Raw genomic sequence first — 19,788 nt, 5'->3', positions numbered from 1 at the left:
GAGATATACTAAGAGACGTTCTGGCCCTCTTATTTTCTCCATTGTGCTGACAGACTGACCAGACACATGGGCACCTAAAACAATTGGACACACTAGACTTATAGTCTACACATTCCACTAAAAGCACACATACCAGAGAAATATGCCTAAGGCAACTGGACACTAATGATAAGAAGAGACATAGAGTCTGCCAATTCCAATAAGGACATACCAGAGAACATGCTGGGGCATTGAATTAAATACAGGGTTGAGTCATAGGCCTAGAGTATAGAGGGACATATATTATTTTTAAGACAAGCATGGGTCTGGCCACTATTATAATTTAACTGAAAGCAGATAATGGGCGTTAGTAGGCGTGAACAAGCAGGAAGCCTGAACTAAAAAGATAAGGATGGCAGGAAGAATTAGGGGAAGTATGCTTATTTGCATATGGGGTGGACCCATATGCTATTTATGTATAAATGTTGGAACCGGGGTGTGTTCCGCGGGGTGTGTTCCGCAGGGACATGCCAGTGGGCTGTACAATTGTAATAAAGAGCATGTTTGATTTTAAAAGTTCTGGTAAGCGTTGTATTTGAAAATGATTTTCCACGACATATTTGGCGAGCTGGTCCAGGAGTGACAGGGACGGAGATGTTCCTGGCTGACGGGTTCTTTGGACAATCTAAACAAACAGAGGTGGCCACCCAACTATATACGGTAAGCAAGTTCTTACAATAGTTGAAATGTTTGTGTAGATTGCTTCAGAGTCCTGTCTCAGCGGGAGGAATGTCATGTAGGTCTCTCTCTCAAATTTCCTAAAAACGATAAAAACGAAAGAACTTTTGAATTCAAATAAATGTGCATGCATGTGTGAGTTTGGGTTTTGTATGAATGCGCATGTCTAGAGATTGAGTGAACTGGAACTGTGAACTTTGCTTGTGTCGGGTGTTTGGCTGGGGGGAGCGGGCATTTGTTCTGGTTGGACTGCTCGAGACAGGTTCATGTGTCTGGTTTGATTGGGGGAGTTGTTCCGTCTGATTCTGCTTGGCCGGGTTCGACCGTATCAGGATCTGTTTTGGGATGTGCGTAAACACACCTCAGTCAACCTGAGCGGGCGACTCGTGTCGGGTGTGTGTGATTCGGACTGCCCCTCTCGTCGGACCATTCATTTTGAGCAGCCTTGTGTGGGCTGATCGGCGCAACTGTTTGTGCTCTCTAGTTGAGCGGCTGGGCTCAGGCGCAGGGCTACAACTAGTAGCTGATACGGTCAAAGCATAAATCAGTAGGTTGTAGGAAAACGTTGGCCCGATTGTGCGACGTTCAACTGCAAAAGTAGCTTATACAGTCAAAGCATAAATCAGTAGGTTGTAGGAAAACGTTGGCCCGATTGTGCGACGTTCAACTGCAAAAGTAGCTTATACGGTCAAAGCATAAATCAGTAGGTTGTAGGAAAACGTTAGCCCGATTGTGCGGCGTTCAACTGCAAAAGTAACTTATACGGTCAAAGCATAAATCAGTAGGTTGTAGGAAAACGTTGGCCCGATTGTGCGGCGTTCAACTGCAAAAGTAACTTATACGGTCAAAACATAAATCAGTAGTTAAATAAATATTCATAGTTTCCGCTCTGAAAGGAGGACTGTATGAGTGAAGTAGTAGGTGCAGGAAAAACGTTGGCCCGATTGTGCGGCGTTCAAATGCAAAAGAAATCCTGCGAATAAAAAACCGCTCTGTCTAGCTACCAGGGTTTGGTAATTCAGTGGGTCACGCTACAATACTGCTCTAATAATAGAAGAGAAGATAAGTATTGGGGGTTGAATAGGATATGAGGACAAGCTGATCCGATTAGACAGTAGTCTCGTCATATTGTAGAAGTCTAGGCTTATGTAGGAGGAAGTGAATTAAGTCAATGAAGAAAGACTGAGTTGTTTTGAGGTAAAAACAAAGGGATTGAATGAACGGATGAAACATAAAAGGATGAATGAAAATGTTGTAAGAAATGAGTGGATCTGTGTAAAGATAGAACATTAGGAAGAAAGATAGGACAGGTTGTGTGCGTGTAGGCAGAGCGTCCTGAAGAGGGTGCGCGCAGCCTTCCTGTGACAGAGTAGAACGTAAAGAAAGGGTGCCTCTAAATACTAAGATAGAGGGAACGAAATTAAGAAACATCGAAGTAAAATAAGTTGTAATCAAGGATAAAAACACTGATGTGATAAAGTAATAAGCGACCATAGTAGAATTACTAAAAACGGTGTCAAAACAAATAATAAATAAAAATACTTAAAAAGGCGTTAACCGAATAGTATAAATACAGATAGAAAAGTGTGTAACAAAACAGAAAGTAGAATCGTTGATAAAATGAAATTGTACTATAAAGTTAAAAACGAATCTAGGTTAGTTAAGATAAATAGTGATAAATAGTGAAATTCAGGACAGATTAAGGATTCACGAACGGTGTAACAAAGGAAGAGGAAAAAACGGGCCGTCGATCACTCTGTGTCTACAGAAGCTACGGTCTAAAAATAGCCTGAAGGACAGAGACCAGAATATGAGAGGTTGGTTTCACTAAAACCGTGAATCAGGAATTAAACAGTAAAATGGGATAAAAGACAATGAAACAATAAGAATATAGAGAAGAGGTAAGAAAGTATAGACAAAATAAATAACTAAAGGTAAAAGTAAGACGTTAGATAGAGATCTTAATGGAACGGGCAGTGGACCTGTGTGGCTCAGTTGGTAGAGCATGGTGCTTACAAACGCCTGGGTTGAGGGTTCAATTCCCACGGGGGGACCAGGATGAATATGTATGAACTTTCCAATTTGTAAGTCGCTCTGGATAAGAGAGTCTGCTAAATGACTTAAATGTAATGTAAATGTAATCATAAAATTGATTAGAGCTATAAGAATAGAATAAACCAAACGGATAAAATGAATTAATAATGATATCCGTAAAGGGAAAAACACAGTGATATTTGAAGTACTATACTAGAATAAGACATTAAGTCTTCTGTAGTATTCAGAAATAATGTCTGTACTATAAAGAGTAGGCTTTGATAAGAGAAATTAAGTGATGTGACAAATGAATTATTAATTGGAAAGGAGATTAGCTCTACCTCGGAAAAATAATAAATAAAAGGTGTATGGGAGTATTTAGGAAAAATAAATGAATAAATAGTGGCATGAAAACAAAAATGATTGTTTCTCCCTAGCATAGAGGGTTTTTAAAAAAGCCATGGAGTCACTGAAAGACGCGCACATTAGTTCTACCGACTTCGGATTGAATATGAAAAAACTGGATAATGGGGGACGCCATTACCTGGTAACATTCTATCATCAGCAAATACATTACTATAAAAGACAAATGTGGTTCCACTCGTCCTCGCAGACGTGCGGGTGATTAGTAGAACTATTGACAATATCTAAAAACAAATAAGAAAATAGCTCCCTGTTTTGAATATGGATATAGCGGGTTATGGGGAAAATTAGTGTAAGGTGACACTAGAACTTAGTGTGGTAGCAGGAAATGCCGATATACGAGAGTTTATTTCCTTGTCAAAATAACAAACAACTAATCGGTTTGAGGTTAGTGTGAATGGAATTTTTACTTGGCGGTGTATTGTCTCTGAGCGAACAATGAGTGGTTCATAGAGATTACAGTTTATATGTGGTCAAGACGAAGTATTAGATCACGTTTGACTTGACATATAGTAGAGTACAGATGGAATTTTAATTGTTAGACATTCTATACCGTCATTCTCTGAAAAATGTTAAGATGTTTATGGAATAAAAACTATTTGCAGATTAAAAGCTGACGTTGTGAAATTAACGATATGTATACTTTCTTTTCCAGAAAAAAAGGGTTTAATCTTCTCTGGTCAAAATATCATTGGAGTCTGCATTACTGTGGAAAGCAGTTAATTAAAGTCAGACGCTTTAAAAATAAAAATATCTGGATAAGGCTAATAAATGGAGTTCTGGATAAGTGAGTCCAGTCCCTGTGTGCTATTGGCTATGGTTTACTAGTAAGTGCACCGTGTACTGGGAATGAATATACATTAGTAGATTTATTGGAAGGGCTTTTTCCACTTCAGTTTCAATTTGGGTATGCAGAATGATGGAATTATTTTTTGAAAAATGTATTTAAGTTGTTCCTAAAGAAAGGGGAGTGGAAACATTTTAATGGTGTCAAAATGCCCTGATTCCTAAGAATTTCCTGTGAAAGACTGATCACCTTTTACTAGAAATTGTTGGAACAGGTGGGATTTAATTTTTAAATGATTAAAAGACACAAGACTCTATTCAAAATGTATAATTATTTTGAAAATCTATTATGTCCCTGGGAAAATTATGAAGAGTTGTACCCTTAAATTGAATAAGTTATTCGGAATAGGTTTATTTTTTATTTTTTTTATATAACATGTGTTCATAGGTAAAATTATCAGTTCCTTGGGGTTATGGTCTTTGGGTAAATACACAAAATGTGCTTTGTTCATTCTGCATATAAAAAGTGATGTAGGTTACTCCGGGGGGTTTATTGGAGTGTGGGTTTCTGTGTGGGTTTTGTTGATGGATACATCATCTGTGGTTCATCTGGGAGATCACCAGTAGAATAAGGGAGTTGTCATAAAAGGTGACGTCAGAATGCTTTAAGGCATGGGAGAGAATATCACCACAAGTGGGTGTGGAGCTCATACCCACCCTAATCGACTGAATAGTGAGGGACAACTGTGTCTGATGACCTGTGAACTGTATCAAATAATAGATATGTTGAAATTATATGGGCCAGGGTGAATTATGATTTAAAGGAATTGGGGTATTGAACTTTTATTACCAGGCCACTCATGAGAGAAAAACTGAGACAAAAGGGCTATTGGGAAATTAGATAATACTGGTAATAAAAGTGTTTAGTATAAATGTTAATTATTAAAGGGATGATGTGTATTGAATTGATAAGGTCAAATTTGAGTTAAAGTAAACACTGAGGATTGTTATCCTGAATATTGGGTTGGAAAATGTATTAAAAAATTAATTAAAAAATAACTGTTTAGTTATTTAGATATAGCACTGTTTAAATTTAATAGGCCTAGGGCCGCTCTGGAATCTAATCCTGGGACAAGGAGGTTGACAAAACTTCCAGAATATTAGATTACAGGATTTTGTTTCTTTTGTTTTATAATGTCATTGGAATTGTAATGATAAAATGTAATGTTTAATTGAATAAAAAGGTAGTCTGTTGTGCGAAGATACCCATGAATGAAGAAGAAAGAGACCAATAATAACATGGGCAAAGAATGAAACAGATGGACGTTTTCTCCAGGTTTAATTACATTACAAGTAGTGGTAATATTGCAAATGTGCAATTATTCAAAAAAAAAAAAAAATTTTTTTTTTTTTTTTTTTTTCTTCTTTTTTTTCTCTTTTTCTCGTTTGGTCAATTTATTTTTGTTTTGAGGAACATAATGTTGTGTATATGTTCCTGAGGGGGGACTGATACTGATATAAATGATATATAAATTGACTTAAGGATGTTTTAAGTATGTATCAAATAATGGCTGTTATGGGTTAGGGGACTCATAAATGAAGGTAATGGTAGTGAAGGGGTGTTATTTCTAGAAAATATGTATAAAAATAGAGATAATTCACAGAAAAGGAAAGACAGCTGGCTGTGTAAAATATAGGGACAATTCTAAAAGTAAATAGAACAATTCACATATCTAAAGATATGGTAAAAAGAATAAGTGGTGGCATTTTGAACATTAGAGCAAAAGTTTAAGAAACTTATGACATAGTTTTGTTAGGATTGGATATTAATCCAACTGGAAAACGCTTGAATGATTATATGTTATTTTACAGCAGTTGCTGTAGGGACAATCATTTGACTATCATTATGAATATTTCTGTGGCAGGAGGCCAGGTATTTGAGGCAGAATGGTTACATAGGGCTGTTATTAAAAATTAAGATTTAGTGATCTTGCTATAAGAAGGAAGTCTGTTGTCAGGGAATAACCCATGTGTTAGTGTGTATGTCCTCAGGAAAAAACAGCCAGAAATGGAAGGGCTTGGGCTGCATTCTGGAGATTGAGTGTACATCAAGATACACCAGGCTGGTGGTATACTTCTTACAACACTGCAGTGGTAAAATTCTTCATGTCTCTCTTTGGTGGGTGCATAAGTCTCACGAGAAGTAAGGTCCAGCTGAATAATGGGTGAGCTTGAAAACACCATGACAGAGGATGTGGAATCAGAGAGAGAAAGAGAGAGAGATTAGATTCCACTATAGACATACTGGGTTGAGTTTGGAGGCTACTTGTTTTATTTTTAATACATCATGTTAAAGAGAATGGATGATAGGATATTATACTCTAAACAAACATGTTAAAGGGATTGATATGAAAGCATATACAGTGTTGAATTAATTCAAGAAGAGAGAATGTTAATTGTAGGTTATGCACATGATTATCAGTTGAAATGGAGTAGATGGGAAACTAAGTAAAAATGACATGATTTGGGAACACCTCTCAGAACCTGTGGCCGAAAGGGGAAGACTGGGTGGAAGCATGAGGAAGCTTTTTAGGGCTTTTATTTTTGTGGAGTCCAGCAGAAAAGTATCCTGGAGGCATAGAGTCAGGTAAAGAGAGAGTGGGAATTGTCATGGTCTCAGATTTCAGTTTGCATGAATATATTTATGCATAACACATAACATTGTCAATGCTGTTATGTTTTGTCTGTTGTTTTCCAAGTCTTATGTTGAGGAAACCAGAAGGAGAGGGGTTCGCCAGCTTCAGCTGGAATGTCTGTTTGTTGTGTGATGAGTGATGGAAGTAAGAGGATGTATGGTGCAATCTTAGAACAGAGGCCATAAGTCTCTAAGTATGAATGCTTCACAGAAAGTAGGCAGAAACCTGAACCAGGATGAGAGGTTCTGCGTCTGATGATCCAAGGGGACCAGAAGGACCTCTCTCAGTGGTACCAGGAGATCTAGTCCACGTTGGAGGGATCCGGAGGAAGTGGGATCAACCGAGGAGAGATGGACCCTATGAGGTGGCCAAAGCAACAAGAACGGCCGTCCAAGTGAAAAGAAGCCAGACGTGGTACTATCTGAACCACTGCAGCTGAGTCCCAACAGAGAGAAGGATACAACCACATAGAGATGAGGACACTGAGGATGCTGATTCACCAGGAGGGAGCCCGGAGGGAGCAGGAGCAGCGGAAACGATTGAGACGCCAGGGAGGAGCCAAGAAAACAGCAAATGAAGTGAAAGCCAAAATACGACAAGTGCACTGACTAATGCACCCATAAGAGGAGGAGAGGCCTCACAAGGCACAGAATGAGAACATCTTTTCCCTAAAAATTGAAACCTTCCAGATGGAAGTTAAGTCCGGCCTGAGGAGGGAGCCTCAGGTGAAGAAAGAGGAGGAAAAGTCTTGCAAGCTGAAGAAAATGGGGATTTCCCCACAATTGACTTTTAAACTTTTGAATGGTCTCCTTTACAGACAATTGAAGTTAGAACAACAAAAGAATAATGACATTGACATAACAGAAGTAACAGTGAATGCTAGTATAGAACCAACAGACTAATGCACAATCAAGAGGTATGGTGGAAGCAGGAAGAGAAGAATGGAATCAGCCGAACAATCCAAAAAGACTGACAAGGTTAGAATCTATGTTCCACCTCAATGTATAACAGAAGCAGGAGAACTGAAGTCTATCTCAATCATAAGGATCAAACCCTTATCGGAGATTGCACTCTGTGGATGGACACATCACCAAACAAAGGGAGAAGTCGTTTGGGACCCGAAAGGATGTGACCTGACATGAATCAAAGAAAAAGACGAGTAGGTGCTCATCATGAACAAGATTGAACCAGTGGAAGGTGAAGACCTACCCCTGCACCTGAACAGGAAGAACCTGTGACAACAACAAGGGTGGCGGCTGCTGTGACGACCACAGTAGCTACCACTAGATGACATCGACTGCCCTTACCAAGCAGACCACCGTGCCAACAAAGCAACCTGAGACATCAGTCAGGAGAGTTTTTACTGATATTTGAAACTTTCTGATAAACTCTAATGATCTACCTCAAGATAAGAACATTGAAAAAGCAACAGAATTAGATATATCTCATGCTTCATCAAATATGTAATATTTTATCCTTATATTTTTATACCAAATTTGATCTTTTACTCTTATGAATATTGGAGATGTTTGGTCTAGTTGGTTTTCTTTAATGTTTCTGATTGGATCTTTTACTCCTATTTCACATTGGAGATGTTTGGTCTAGTTGGTTTATATGCTTCACTTTATTTTTATTTTTTGTATTTTCTTGTTTATCATAGGTATTTTAATTTACTATCCCAAAGTCTTATTTGTATCATTTATGTGGCTAAATAGCCCCAGAGGGGGGATTGTAGTAGTAACATAAGACACATGGATAACATATAAAGACATAAGACAGCTGAACATTAAAGTAACGAACCACATGTTCACGTTGATCATGAGACTGTGGTAATGGAGATATACTAAGAGACGTTCTGGCCCTCTTATTTTCTCCATTGTGCTGACAGACTGACCAGACACATGGGCACCTAAAACAATTGGACACACTAGACTTATAGTCTACACATTCCACTAAAAGCACACATACCAGAGAAATATGCCTAAGGCAACTGGACACTAATGATAAGAAGAGACATAGAGTCTGCCAATTCCAATAAGGACATACCAGAGAACATGCTGGGGCATTGAATTAAATACAGGGTTGAGTCATAGGCCTAGAGTATAGAGGGACATATATTATTTTTAAGACAAGCATGGGTCTGGCCACTATTATAATTTAACTGAAAGCAGATAATGGGCGTTAGTAGGCGTGAACAAGCAGGAAGCCTGAACTAAAAAGATAAGGATGGCAGGAAGAATTAGGGGAAGTATGCTTATTTGCATATGGGGTGGACCCATATGCTATTTATGTATAAATGTTGGAACCGGGGTGTGTTCCGCGGGGTGTGTTCCGCAGGGACATGCCAGTGGGCTGTACAATTGTAATAAAGAGCATGTTTGATTTTAAAAGTTCTGGTAAGCGTTGTATTTGAAAATGATTTTCCACGACACTGTCTCTAACTAGAGGGAGCTGTGTCCCTCTGTCTGTCTCTAACTAGAGGGAGCTGTGTCCCTCTGTCTGTCTCTAACTAGAGGGAGCTGTGTCCCTCTGTCTGTCTCTAACTAGAGGGAGCTGTGTCCCTCTGTCTCTAACTAGAGGGAGCTGTGTCCCTCTGTCTGTCTCTAACTAGAGGGAGCTGTGTCCCTCTGTCTGTCTCTAACTAGAGGGAGCTGTGTCCCTCTGTCTCTAACTAGAGGGAGCTGTGTCCCTCTGTCTGTCTCTAACTAGAGGGAGCTGTGTCCCTCTGTCTCTAACTAGAGGGAGCTGTGTCCCTCTGTCTGTCTCTAACTAGAGGGAGCTGTGTCCCTCTGTCTCTAACTAGAGGGAGCTGTGTCCCTCTGTCTCTAACTAGAGGGAGCTGTGTCCCTCTGTCTCTAACTAGAGGGAGCTGTGTCCCTCTGTCTCTAACTAGAGGGAGCTGTGTCCCTCTGTCTGTCTCTAACTAGAGGGAGCTGTGTCCCTATGTCTGTCTCTAACTAGAGGGAGCTGTGTCCCTCTGTCTGTCTCTAACTAGAGGGAGCTGTGTCCCTCTGTCTCTAACTAGAGGGAGCTGTGTCCCTCTGTCTGTCTCTAACTAGAGGGAGCTGTGTCCCTCTGTCTGTCTCTAACTAGAGGGAGTTGTATCCCTCTGTCTGTCTCTAACTAGAGGGAGCTGTGTCCCTCTGTCTGTCTCTAACTAGAGGGAGCTGTGTCCCTCTGTCTGTCTCTAACTAGAGGGAGCTGTGTCCCTCTGTCTGTCTCTAACTAGAGGGAGCTGTGTCCCTCTGTCTGTCTCTAACTAGAGGGAGCTGTGTCCCTCTGTCTGTCTCTAACTAGAGGGAGCTGTGTCCCTCTGTCTCTAACTAGAGGGAGCTGTGTCCCTCTGTCTCTAACTAGAGGGAGCTGTGTCCCTCTGTCTGTCTCTAACTAGAGGGAGCTGTGTCCCTCTGTCTGTCTCTAACTAGAGGGAGCTGTGTCCCTCTGTCTGTCTCTAACTAGAGGGAGCTGTGTCCCTCTGTCTGTCTCTAACTAGAGGGAGCTGTGTCCCTCTGTTTTTAACTAGAGGGAGCTGTGTCCCTCTGTCTGTCTCTAACTAGAGGGAGCTGTGTCCTTCTGTCTGTCTCTAACTAGAGGGAGCTGTGTCCCTCTGTCTCTAACTAGAGGGAGCTGTGTCCCTCTGTCTGTCTCTAACTAGAGGGAGCTGTGTCCCTCTGTCTGTCTCTAACTAGAGGGAGCTGTGTCCCTCTGTCTCTAACTAGAGGGAGCTGTGTCCCTCTGTCTGTCTCTAACTAGAGGGAGCTGTGTCCCTCTGTCTGTCTCTAACTAGAGGGAGCTGTGTCCCTCTGTCTCTAACTAGAGGGAGCTGTGTCCCTCTGTCTGTCTCTAACTAGAGGGAGCTGTGTCCCTCTGTCTCTAACTAGAACTGGTGGAAACAACCACTGCTTGGCTGCTGAAGCTCTTCACACCACTGTGGTCAAAGTAGGTGGTGGAAACAATGGTTTAGTTTTAGTCTCTCTCTCTCTCTCTCTCTCTCTCCCTCTCTCTCTCTCTCTCTCTCTCTCTCTCTCTCTCTCTCTCCCTCTCTCTCTCTCTCTCTCTCTCTCCTCCCCCCCCCCCCCGCTCCCTCCCTCCCTCCCTCCAGCTGTGTGTTGCTGAAAAGCTGCCAGCCTCCTAGGCAAGGCAAGGATCAGGAGAGAGAGAGAAATAGCGAGAGAGAGAGAAGGGTTGTCTACTACAGACTGCCTGTCTCTCTCCAGTCTTTTGATACATATTTAATCTTCAATTCTGATGGATTTAATTTATTACGGTTGTCCCTTATCAATCCAATAAAATACATTTAGTTTCTAACAGCTGCTTACGTAACACTCCAGAGAGTGGCTTAACTACATAGTGGCTTAACTACATAGTGGCTTAACTACATCAGCAGCAACAGAGCAGAGCAGTCCTCTTGTTGAGGTTGTTATAACCTTGGACGAATAACATTGTGTTTCTTGTGTGCTTGCCTCAGCTAACTGAGACATGTCAGGTTTGGCTTGGCTGTTGCATAACAGCAATCTGGGAATTGGCAGAGTGTCGTCTGGGTTCGAGAGTAGGAAAGAGAGAGATTGAAGAGGAAGGGGGGGGAGGCAAAGCCCCTTTGGTGCAGTGGACGTACAAAATAGACTGTTGTTGTTATCATGGCATTGCCGTAGAAACCAAAACTGCCAGTAATCATTTTAATGATGCCACAGACAGACAGATGGGCTAATGCCAGACTTCCTGCCTCATACAACACTTCCTGGGTGCTCAGCCAATCACCAGCTAAAGCTGTCAAGTGCCACCCAGAGCTGTCAAGCATCCAGACACTGAAATTTATGAAATTGCTTCTTTATTGATAAACATGTACCTGTTAAAAAACGGACTGTTACAACTGTTAAGGCTCCATAGATTGATGAGGAATTGAAAAATTGTATTGACAACTTAGATGGAAAGCTACTGAGGATGGTAGCTGACTCTATAGCCAATCCTATCTGTCATATCTTTAATCTGAGCCTGGAGGAAAGTCTTTGTCCTCAGGCCTGGAGGGAAGCCAAAGTCATTCTGCTACCCAAGAGTGGTAAAGCGGACTTTACTGGTTCTAACAGCAGACGTGCTTCTGATTCAAACCACACAGCATATTCCCCAGTGTTAAATTAACACCGAAAGTGTGGACCCGTATAGACACTGAACAGTGTTAAATTAACACCGAAAGTGTGGACACGTATAGACACTGAACAGTATTAAATTAACACCGAAAGTGTGGACCCGTATAGACACTGAACAGTGTTGAATTAACACACTGTTTAGCATAATGCTTTATTTTGCATATTTCCCAGAATGCCTTGCTTTTTAACACTGGGGAATATGCTGTGTGGTTTGAATCAGAAGCACGTCTGTATCCTTGCTTTTATCCTGAAGGTAGCAATTACTGATATGTATGTGATTGGATAGGTTAAAGAAAGGTTTCCACCAATCTCTCAAATCTAACATCATCAAGGACATCAGGAGGACATAGGTCTTTCCTTGCAGCAATGGACCACACGACTGGACTAGAGTTACCACCCATGACTGAATTTGTTAGTGACAGAGACATGGTTGTTTCATTCATCCAATTTCGGTCCTATGGATTTCACCAAGTGACATCTGAATATGTATCATACAAATGTTATTATTTAAAGGTCATGAACAGCCACAATCATGTTTTCCATAAAATTGGATGATATGTGAAAGAAACCAGATCAAAGTATGTAAAATGACTGTTGCTTCTACATTGATAAAGTTTGATCATAAAGTTACTGGTCTTCCTCCACCATGTCAAACACTTGGATTCATTATTAAGGGCACAAGGTGACATCACTTTAACTCTCATTTTAATACACCAATGGTAACGATGTTCTCTTAACTAATTTAAATAAGTACCGCCTTGTAACTAACATCAGAGAAGGCGTGTTTGTAGAGGGGCGTGGTTGATATAGCTACTCTACTGGTGCCAAAATTTGACTGTAGGTTGTCAGCAAATATAATTAAAAGTTGAACCTATTCATCTAGGGCAAAGATACTTATATGTTTCCCCTTTCATCTGTGTCTGGTGTTAGCTAGTTACTGTCTAGCTAGGTCTTCATCTGTGTCTGGTGTTAGCTAGTTACGGGCTAGCTAGGTCTTCATCTGTGTCTGGTGTTAGCTAGTTACGGGCTAGCTAGGTCTTCATCTGTGTCTGGTGTTAGCTAGGTACTGTCTAGCTAGATCTTCAGCCAGCATGGAGCAAAAGGGTGGAAAGGGTCGTTCAAAACTCTGACGCAATTGTCAAATCATTACATCCATCAGTGCTGCTGTGAACCGCATCACAAGAGACATTCCAAAGGAAAGATATACGGTAGAAGAACACGTTATATCATTGATGCAATTTCAATGTTGTTTGAGTTGCTTTGTTTATCACCAAATGTGCTTGAGATGATGTTACTACAACACTGCTCACTGCATCTGAGTTGCTTAACATAGGCGTTTTCAAAGAGCTGTCAGTCAAGGTGAACTCATGAATATTAGCTCCCCGCCCACTCAGCCTGTCTTTTCAAACTTCCTGGTAGTTAGCCATGAGAGAAAAAGTACTTTTTAGAATGACTGTTTAGGACCTTTAGTACAATACAATATGTATTTCATAGTCCTTATTTTGAGGGCTTACACTAAAAAATACTGGGTTGCTTAGCTGACCCAACTGCTGGATTGCAGGCATTGGGTCACTTAGTTGGGTTTTTTTTTTTTAAAGAGCAAGGTTGGTTCGTTGATGCTGGGTTATTGAGATATGAACCAGTAGAGGCTTAGTAGGGGCGTGGCTTTCAGTCCTTTATGGCAACCCGTGAGAGTAAATGTCATTCCGGTTAATCTGTTCTTTTGAATTATTGTCACATATTATGGTCAAACACAGACACTTTTGTAGCTTTAATGAAGCTTACAGAAATGTTTAAGTCCCATAAAAGCTTGTGAAAATTCCAATGTGATACCACAAATGGGATAGAAACCACTTTGTTGCAATATGTAATTTGCATTCATATTCTAAGAAAATATAACATCGCAGTGTACAAACTTAACATGATCAACAGGATTTACATTGGCCCAAAAAAAACAATATAAAAGCCACGGCACTAACAAACCACACCTCCTGATAATAACCTATGGATAGCGTTAAAAAACAATATAAAAGCCACGGCACTAACAAACCACACCTCCTGATAGCGTTAAAAAACAACCAGCTGCTTGGTGAACCCAGTGTCACGTTCGTCGTATTGAGGAGACCAAGGCGCCGCGTGATATGAATACATTCTTCTTTTAATAAAGGAAGAACACTGAACGTGACACTGTCTAAAACGAGTGCTGACAGGCAACTACACATAGACAACTACCCACAAAACCAAAATGGCAACCTAAATAGGATCCCCAATCAGAGACAACGATAAACAGCTGTCTCTGATTGGGAACCAATTCAGGCCACCATAGACCTACAATATACCTAAACTAACAAACACCCCATGACATACAAAAACCCTAGACAAGCCCAACAAGCATACCCACCCTCGTCACACCCTGACCTGACCAAAATAATACAGAAAAAATAGATAACTAAGGTCAGGGCGTGACACCCAGTGTAACAGCATAACTTTATGGCATCCCCTCGCCCCGACCCGGGCGTGAACCAGGGACCCTCTGCACATATCAACAACGGTCGCCCACGAAGCATTGTTACCCATCGCTCCACAAAGGCCGTGGCCCTTGCAGAGCAAGGGGAACCACTACTTCAAGTCTCAGAGCAAGTGACGTCACTGACTGAAAGGCTGCTAGCGCGCACCACCGCTACCTAGCTAGCCGTTTCACATCGGTTACACCAGCATGAAAGTGAATACAATCCCAATAGATTTTCAAATTACCACCATGTCCGGGTAATGCAAACAATCTAACATGTTGCGTAATTTTTGCAACCTGTCACATTATGCTGATTTACAAAGTGATGTATAATTCCTATTGAAATCCAGCCAAACTGGGGATATCCAACTTCATGAATTTTTACTCATCCTCAACCTGCAATCAGAATGACTGCCAGGGTTTAAAAAGACTGAACAATGAGACTATCTAGACCATCTAAACTGGAACAACCATTTCAGTAATGGTTAGTTTAGAAAATGTATGTCATTTATATTTGAGAAGCATGAGATCAATTCATCAATCAATGTACATGCAAAAACATAGACAATGAAACAATCAATTCTTAAACTCTATCTGTAATAGAGCATGCTGGGAAATTATGCAAGTGACAGTAAACAAGCAAGTATAGTGTACAGAATGATTGTACCTATCTAAACCGCTGTGAAATATCTGTTCTCTGAAGCTGGTGTACGAAATGTCAAAGTAAAACCTAAGAACGGGAAGCATAGAAATAGAGCACATAGAACAGATCTACCGCTTCTCTTAGACTTGCTTTCATTGAGAATGACAGATCTACAACACATATTTTCTATGTGAATTTGGTCGGGTTGAACAAAAAAGTGACCTATTGCAGCTGTAGCACTCAGTGTTAAATTGAACATTGGAAAATGTTCTGTCCACCATCTCTGGAGGATATCATATTCATTGGACTGTCTCTGGAGCTATGTCGTTCAAATATCAAGAGAGACGGTTCAATTTCAATGTCATGATGACTTCAATCAACTCCCTCCCAGCAGTCGGCCAGTCAGTGGGTGAGTGACATGTTCAATTTCCACTGTTTCACCTTCTCCCGACACAGTACAGCTGCAGCCTATCAGCTTCACCCCGGCGGTTGGATCAATCAGTGCGCTCGGCGCTGTAGCTCTGTGTCCGCTAGAGACCAGCTACAGAACATATTGGTCTGTGTAAAAGACACCCGTATTATATCAGGCATGATCATTTGCATCACATTGAGCTCTGCACAGTGCAGCTGTAGCCCAGGCTTACAACTTGGTCCTCACGCTGCCCTTACCCTCTGACCCTGACGTGGAGGTAGGATCTGATTGGTTTGTTTACGACAGCTTGACGGACCGACCCTGAGCGCCCTGGCAGCCCGCGGCAACTGCCTCAACCCGGCCAGACGCGGCAATGCTGGTGTCCCTGTTAGTCATAGAGCCTATATCTACTGTATGGTTCTGTATGCTCTGTCCTCGACACCTGCAAGTGACCAACAGAGAGAGAGAGAGATGATGAGACAGAGGGGTAAATAGAGAGAGCGAGAGAGAGCTGATGAGGCAGAGGGGGAAATAGAGAGAGAGAGAGCGAGAGAGAGAGCTGATGAGGCAGAGGGGAAAATAGAGCGAGAGAGAGAGAGAGCTGATGAGTCAGAGGGGAGAGAGAGAGAGCTGATGAGTCAGAGGGGAGAGAGAGAGAGCTGATGAGGCAGAGGGGTAAATAGAGAGAGCGAGAGAGAGAGCTGATGAGTCAGAGGGGAAAATAGAGAGAGAGAGAGAGCTGATGAGGCAGAGGGGAAAATAGAGAGAGAGCGAGAGAGAGAGCTGATGAGGCAGAGGGGAAATAGAGAGAGAGAGAGAGCTGATGAGGCAGAGGGGAAATAGAGAGAGAGAGAGAGAGAGAGAGCTGACGGGGCAGAGGGGGAAATAGAGACTGGAAAACAGTCAATAGGGGGCCTCTTCAACCTCAGGAGGCTGAATAAATTTGGCTTATCACCTAAAACACTCATAAACTTTTACAGATCCACAATCAAGGGCATCCTGTTGGGCTGTATCACTGCCTGGTACGGAAACTGCTCCGGCCACAACCGTAAGGCTCTCCAGAGGGTAGTGAGGTCTGCACAACGCATCACCGGGCGCAAACTACCTGCCCTCCAGGACACCTACACCACCCGATGTCACAGGAAGGCCAAAAAGATCATCAAGGACAACAACCACCCGAGCCACTGCCTGTTCACCCCGCTATCATCCAGAAGGCGAGGTCAGTACAGGTGCATCAAAGCTGGGACCGAGAGACTGAAAAATAGCTTCTATCTCAAGGCCATCAGACTGTTAAACAGCCATCACTAACATTGAGTGGCTGCTGCCAACATACAGACTCAAATCTCTGGCCACTTCAATACATTTAATAAATTTATTTAATAAAGGTATCACTAGTCACTTTAAATAACACTACTTTTATAATGTTTACATATCCTACATTTCTCATCTCGTATGTATATACTGTATTCTATACCATCTACTGCATCTTGCCTATGCCATTCGGCCATCGCTCATCCATATATTTATAAGTACATATTCTTATTCATCCCTTTACATTGTGTGTATAAGGTAGTCGTTGTGAATTGGTTAGATTCCTTGTTAGATATTACTTGCACTGTCGGAACTAGAAGCACAAGCATTTCGCTACACTCGCATTAACATCTGCTAACCATGTGTATGTGACCAATAAAATGTGATTTGATAGTGACTTTTAGTCAATGATTTATTTTACACTAGATGACTCGTAGGGTGATGTGTTGAAGCCACCAATATTTTAGAAGCTATAGAAATACATGTATTAATGTCTACATTTCTTTTTTCAACATTTATTATATTACAAATACCTTAATGCATACTTTTAAATTATATTATATTACATAAAATTTTTAAATGAACTAATATATAACAACATTTTTCCTAAAAGTATAATTTTACTAATGTTACTGTCCCCACTACAACAAAAAACCATAATTAAATACATGTAATTTTGTCCTTTAAACATTTAATTGAAATACTACAGAATTCCATTCTATTCCTATGGAGGATTTCTCCTACTGGGCAGTGCCAATATGGACGTCCGGTGGCTTCAAAGCCTCTCAATGGCCAATACAGAGCATCACATCATTGCTTTCAGTGCGTGTGTGTGTGTGCGTGCATGTGAGAGAGAGAGAAAGAGAGAGCGAGGAGAGAGAGAGAGAAAGCACTTGATAGAAGGAATTAATTTCCATACATTCATGTAGGTCTATAACCTACAACAGATCAAGATAACCATTGTGAATAGAGGCAAAATATATTGAAATAATCGGATATAGTGAACTAAGCTATCCACTACACAGCCCTAGCATGATCCCGGAACACATTTACCCAGGCCCATAATATAAATCAGAAGACATTGCATCCGGGTCACAGGGCGTCAATGCACACAATAATCAGAACATAAATGCAAATGCTACTGGATTGTTTCAAATGACAGACACCTTGCAGCAGTCACCTAGCAGCGGTAGCTTTGGAAGCAGCAGTCGCATCTCCTGCCAGACAAATGCGCATAACCCAGTCGGCAGCAGCAGCGGAGAATTCTCCATTGTTTAGACTTAGACAATTCAATATCAGGTCACTGCTCACTCTGCAATAGGCTACTCACCATTCAATCCGTCCAACATACAAGGGCTCTGAAGTCAGCCAAGTCAAGCCAGATAAAAAAAATAACAAATCGTGAGGATGACAGTAGCGCATAGCTTTACGGTTTGACGTAAAAATGTATCTTCGCCGTCGGCATTCAAATTCTCCTTATTGTGCTGTTGACACCTGGTCTAGCGGTAAATGCTCCTTGTTCAGCGGACCGCTAGCCCTTTCGCAGGCTTCTTTAGTTCCAGTCCTATTGTCTCCGCGTCGCTCCTGGATGAGAGGATCTGAGAGGAGAGACGGGGAACGCAAAGCTCCAGCCCCTTTTCCGCCTCAACCAATAGCAGTGGAGAATCGGTAGAAGCCTAGAAGCGCACCCTGCCTGCACGCCAGGACCGGAGCGACCGTCCTCGCTGTCTCCGTACAGATTAGCGACAACCGGGAAAGGGAAAGGGAGGAATGAGAAGGGAATTTATTGGTTGACTGTTGAAGGTATTGGGAGGGACTGTGAAGGCTATGGCACGACAGGGATTGAAGTCGTGGAAAGTGATGGGCTATATCTCAAAATTAGTAATAGGTATTTTTATAGTAGCCTAGGACTAGGACAAACTATTATTAACGCTATGATCAGCATCGCCATTGGAACTGTTTCTAGCAATGGCAGCTTTGCCACGACATCCGTTGTTAAAGGAAGGGGATAAGGCGGATGTATGACAACAATAGTCTTGTAATGAACAGTGTTCCTCTCCTCGGTTCCATCATCTTAGTTCAGGATGATCCGGGAACGGGACGTCATCCAACTAGAGTAGAACTTTGCTATCACCTGTCCAGTACTTACAGATCACTGCAGATGAAGGAAACGAGAGCGAGTATTCAACTTTAGACTATCGTACCCGGTGCACTAAACTGTCACTGTGAGGTATGAAAAAAAACGAGAAAAAAATAAATAAAATGCTCATATTAATATATATAAATAAGGTTCATGAAATCAATAACTTGCTAAAATCACATAACATTCATACATTATATTGGCCATCTCTGAGACTCACTTAGATAATTCCTTTGATGATACAGCAGTAGCAATACAAGGATATAACATCTGGGGAAGAGACGGGATTGCCTATGGGGAAGGTGTTGCTGTGTATGTTCAGAGCAATATTCCTGGAATGCTTAGAGAGGATCTCTTGTCTAATGCTGTTGAAGTGTTTGGGTTTGCAGGTTCGCCTGCCTCGTCTAAAGCCTATTCTTTTGGGGTGCTGCTATAGGCCACCAAGCGTTAACAGTCAAGTCCCAAAAGTTCCCGAAGGCTGGGCCTAAAATTGTGTATGAGATCATAACTGGCATACCGGACACCCTTGCAGGCCCAATAGCTCTGGGGGCCCAAGCACCTGTCATTGATGTCTATTTTTTTTAAATGTAATAAATCATTTTGACAGTAACCTTCCAAGAAGTAATTAATTCATAAACCTTTTTAATTTCCATATGTACCAGGAAGCTAAGTGTTTCTTTTGTGGGCTTCAGGAATGAGACTGAAAAAGTGCATCAGGCCTTGAAAAGGAAAAATTAAAGTATAAGGGGGATAATCAGCGAACAAATGCTGTGGTCAAGGCTACAACTGCGCCAGTGCAATGAGTGGAGATTACTCAGGTGTCTCATAGCTCATATCAGACCCAGAGCCTAATGTTGTTCTTTATGAGTTTTAGTTTAGAAAACGCTATCCGCAGAAACAACAGTTACAGGGATGGTAAAAAAAACAGCTTGATTACAGTAGCAATGTTAGGGAAACTGGGCAGCTGGAGTCT

The 19,788-nt window shown here is 41.5% G+C and overlaps 1 protein-coding gene across 1 annotated transcript in view; it reads right to left on the bottom strand.

Annotated features, from left to right (window-relative positions):
* LOC139570002 (serine/threonine-protein kinase SBK1-like) overlaps positions 1–18,402 on the bottom strand; it is a 30,989-nt gene extending 12,587 nt beyond the window's left edge. The window contains exon 1 of the mRNA XM_071391428.1: positions 18,006–18,402. The gene's annotated coding sequence lies outside the window, so the exon portion shown is untranslated. The remainder of the gene's footprint in view (positions 1–18,005) is intronic.
* Between the last annotated feature and the right edge of the window lie 1,386 nt (positions 18,403–19,788).

Source organism: Salvelinus alpinus, chromosome 3, assembly GCF_045679555.1.
Source record: "Salvelinus alpinus chromosome 3, SLU_Salpinus.1, whole genome shotgun sequence".
NCBI classification, from domain to species: domain Eukaryota; kingdom Metazoa; phylum Chordata; class Actinopteri; order Salmoniformes; family Salmonidae; genus Salvelinus; species Salvelinus alpinus.
The sequence above is the reverse complement of the archived record's forward strand: the minus strand, read 5'-3'. Positions and strand labels throughout refer to the sequence as shown.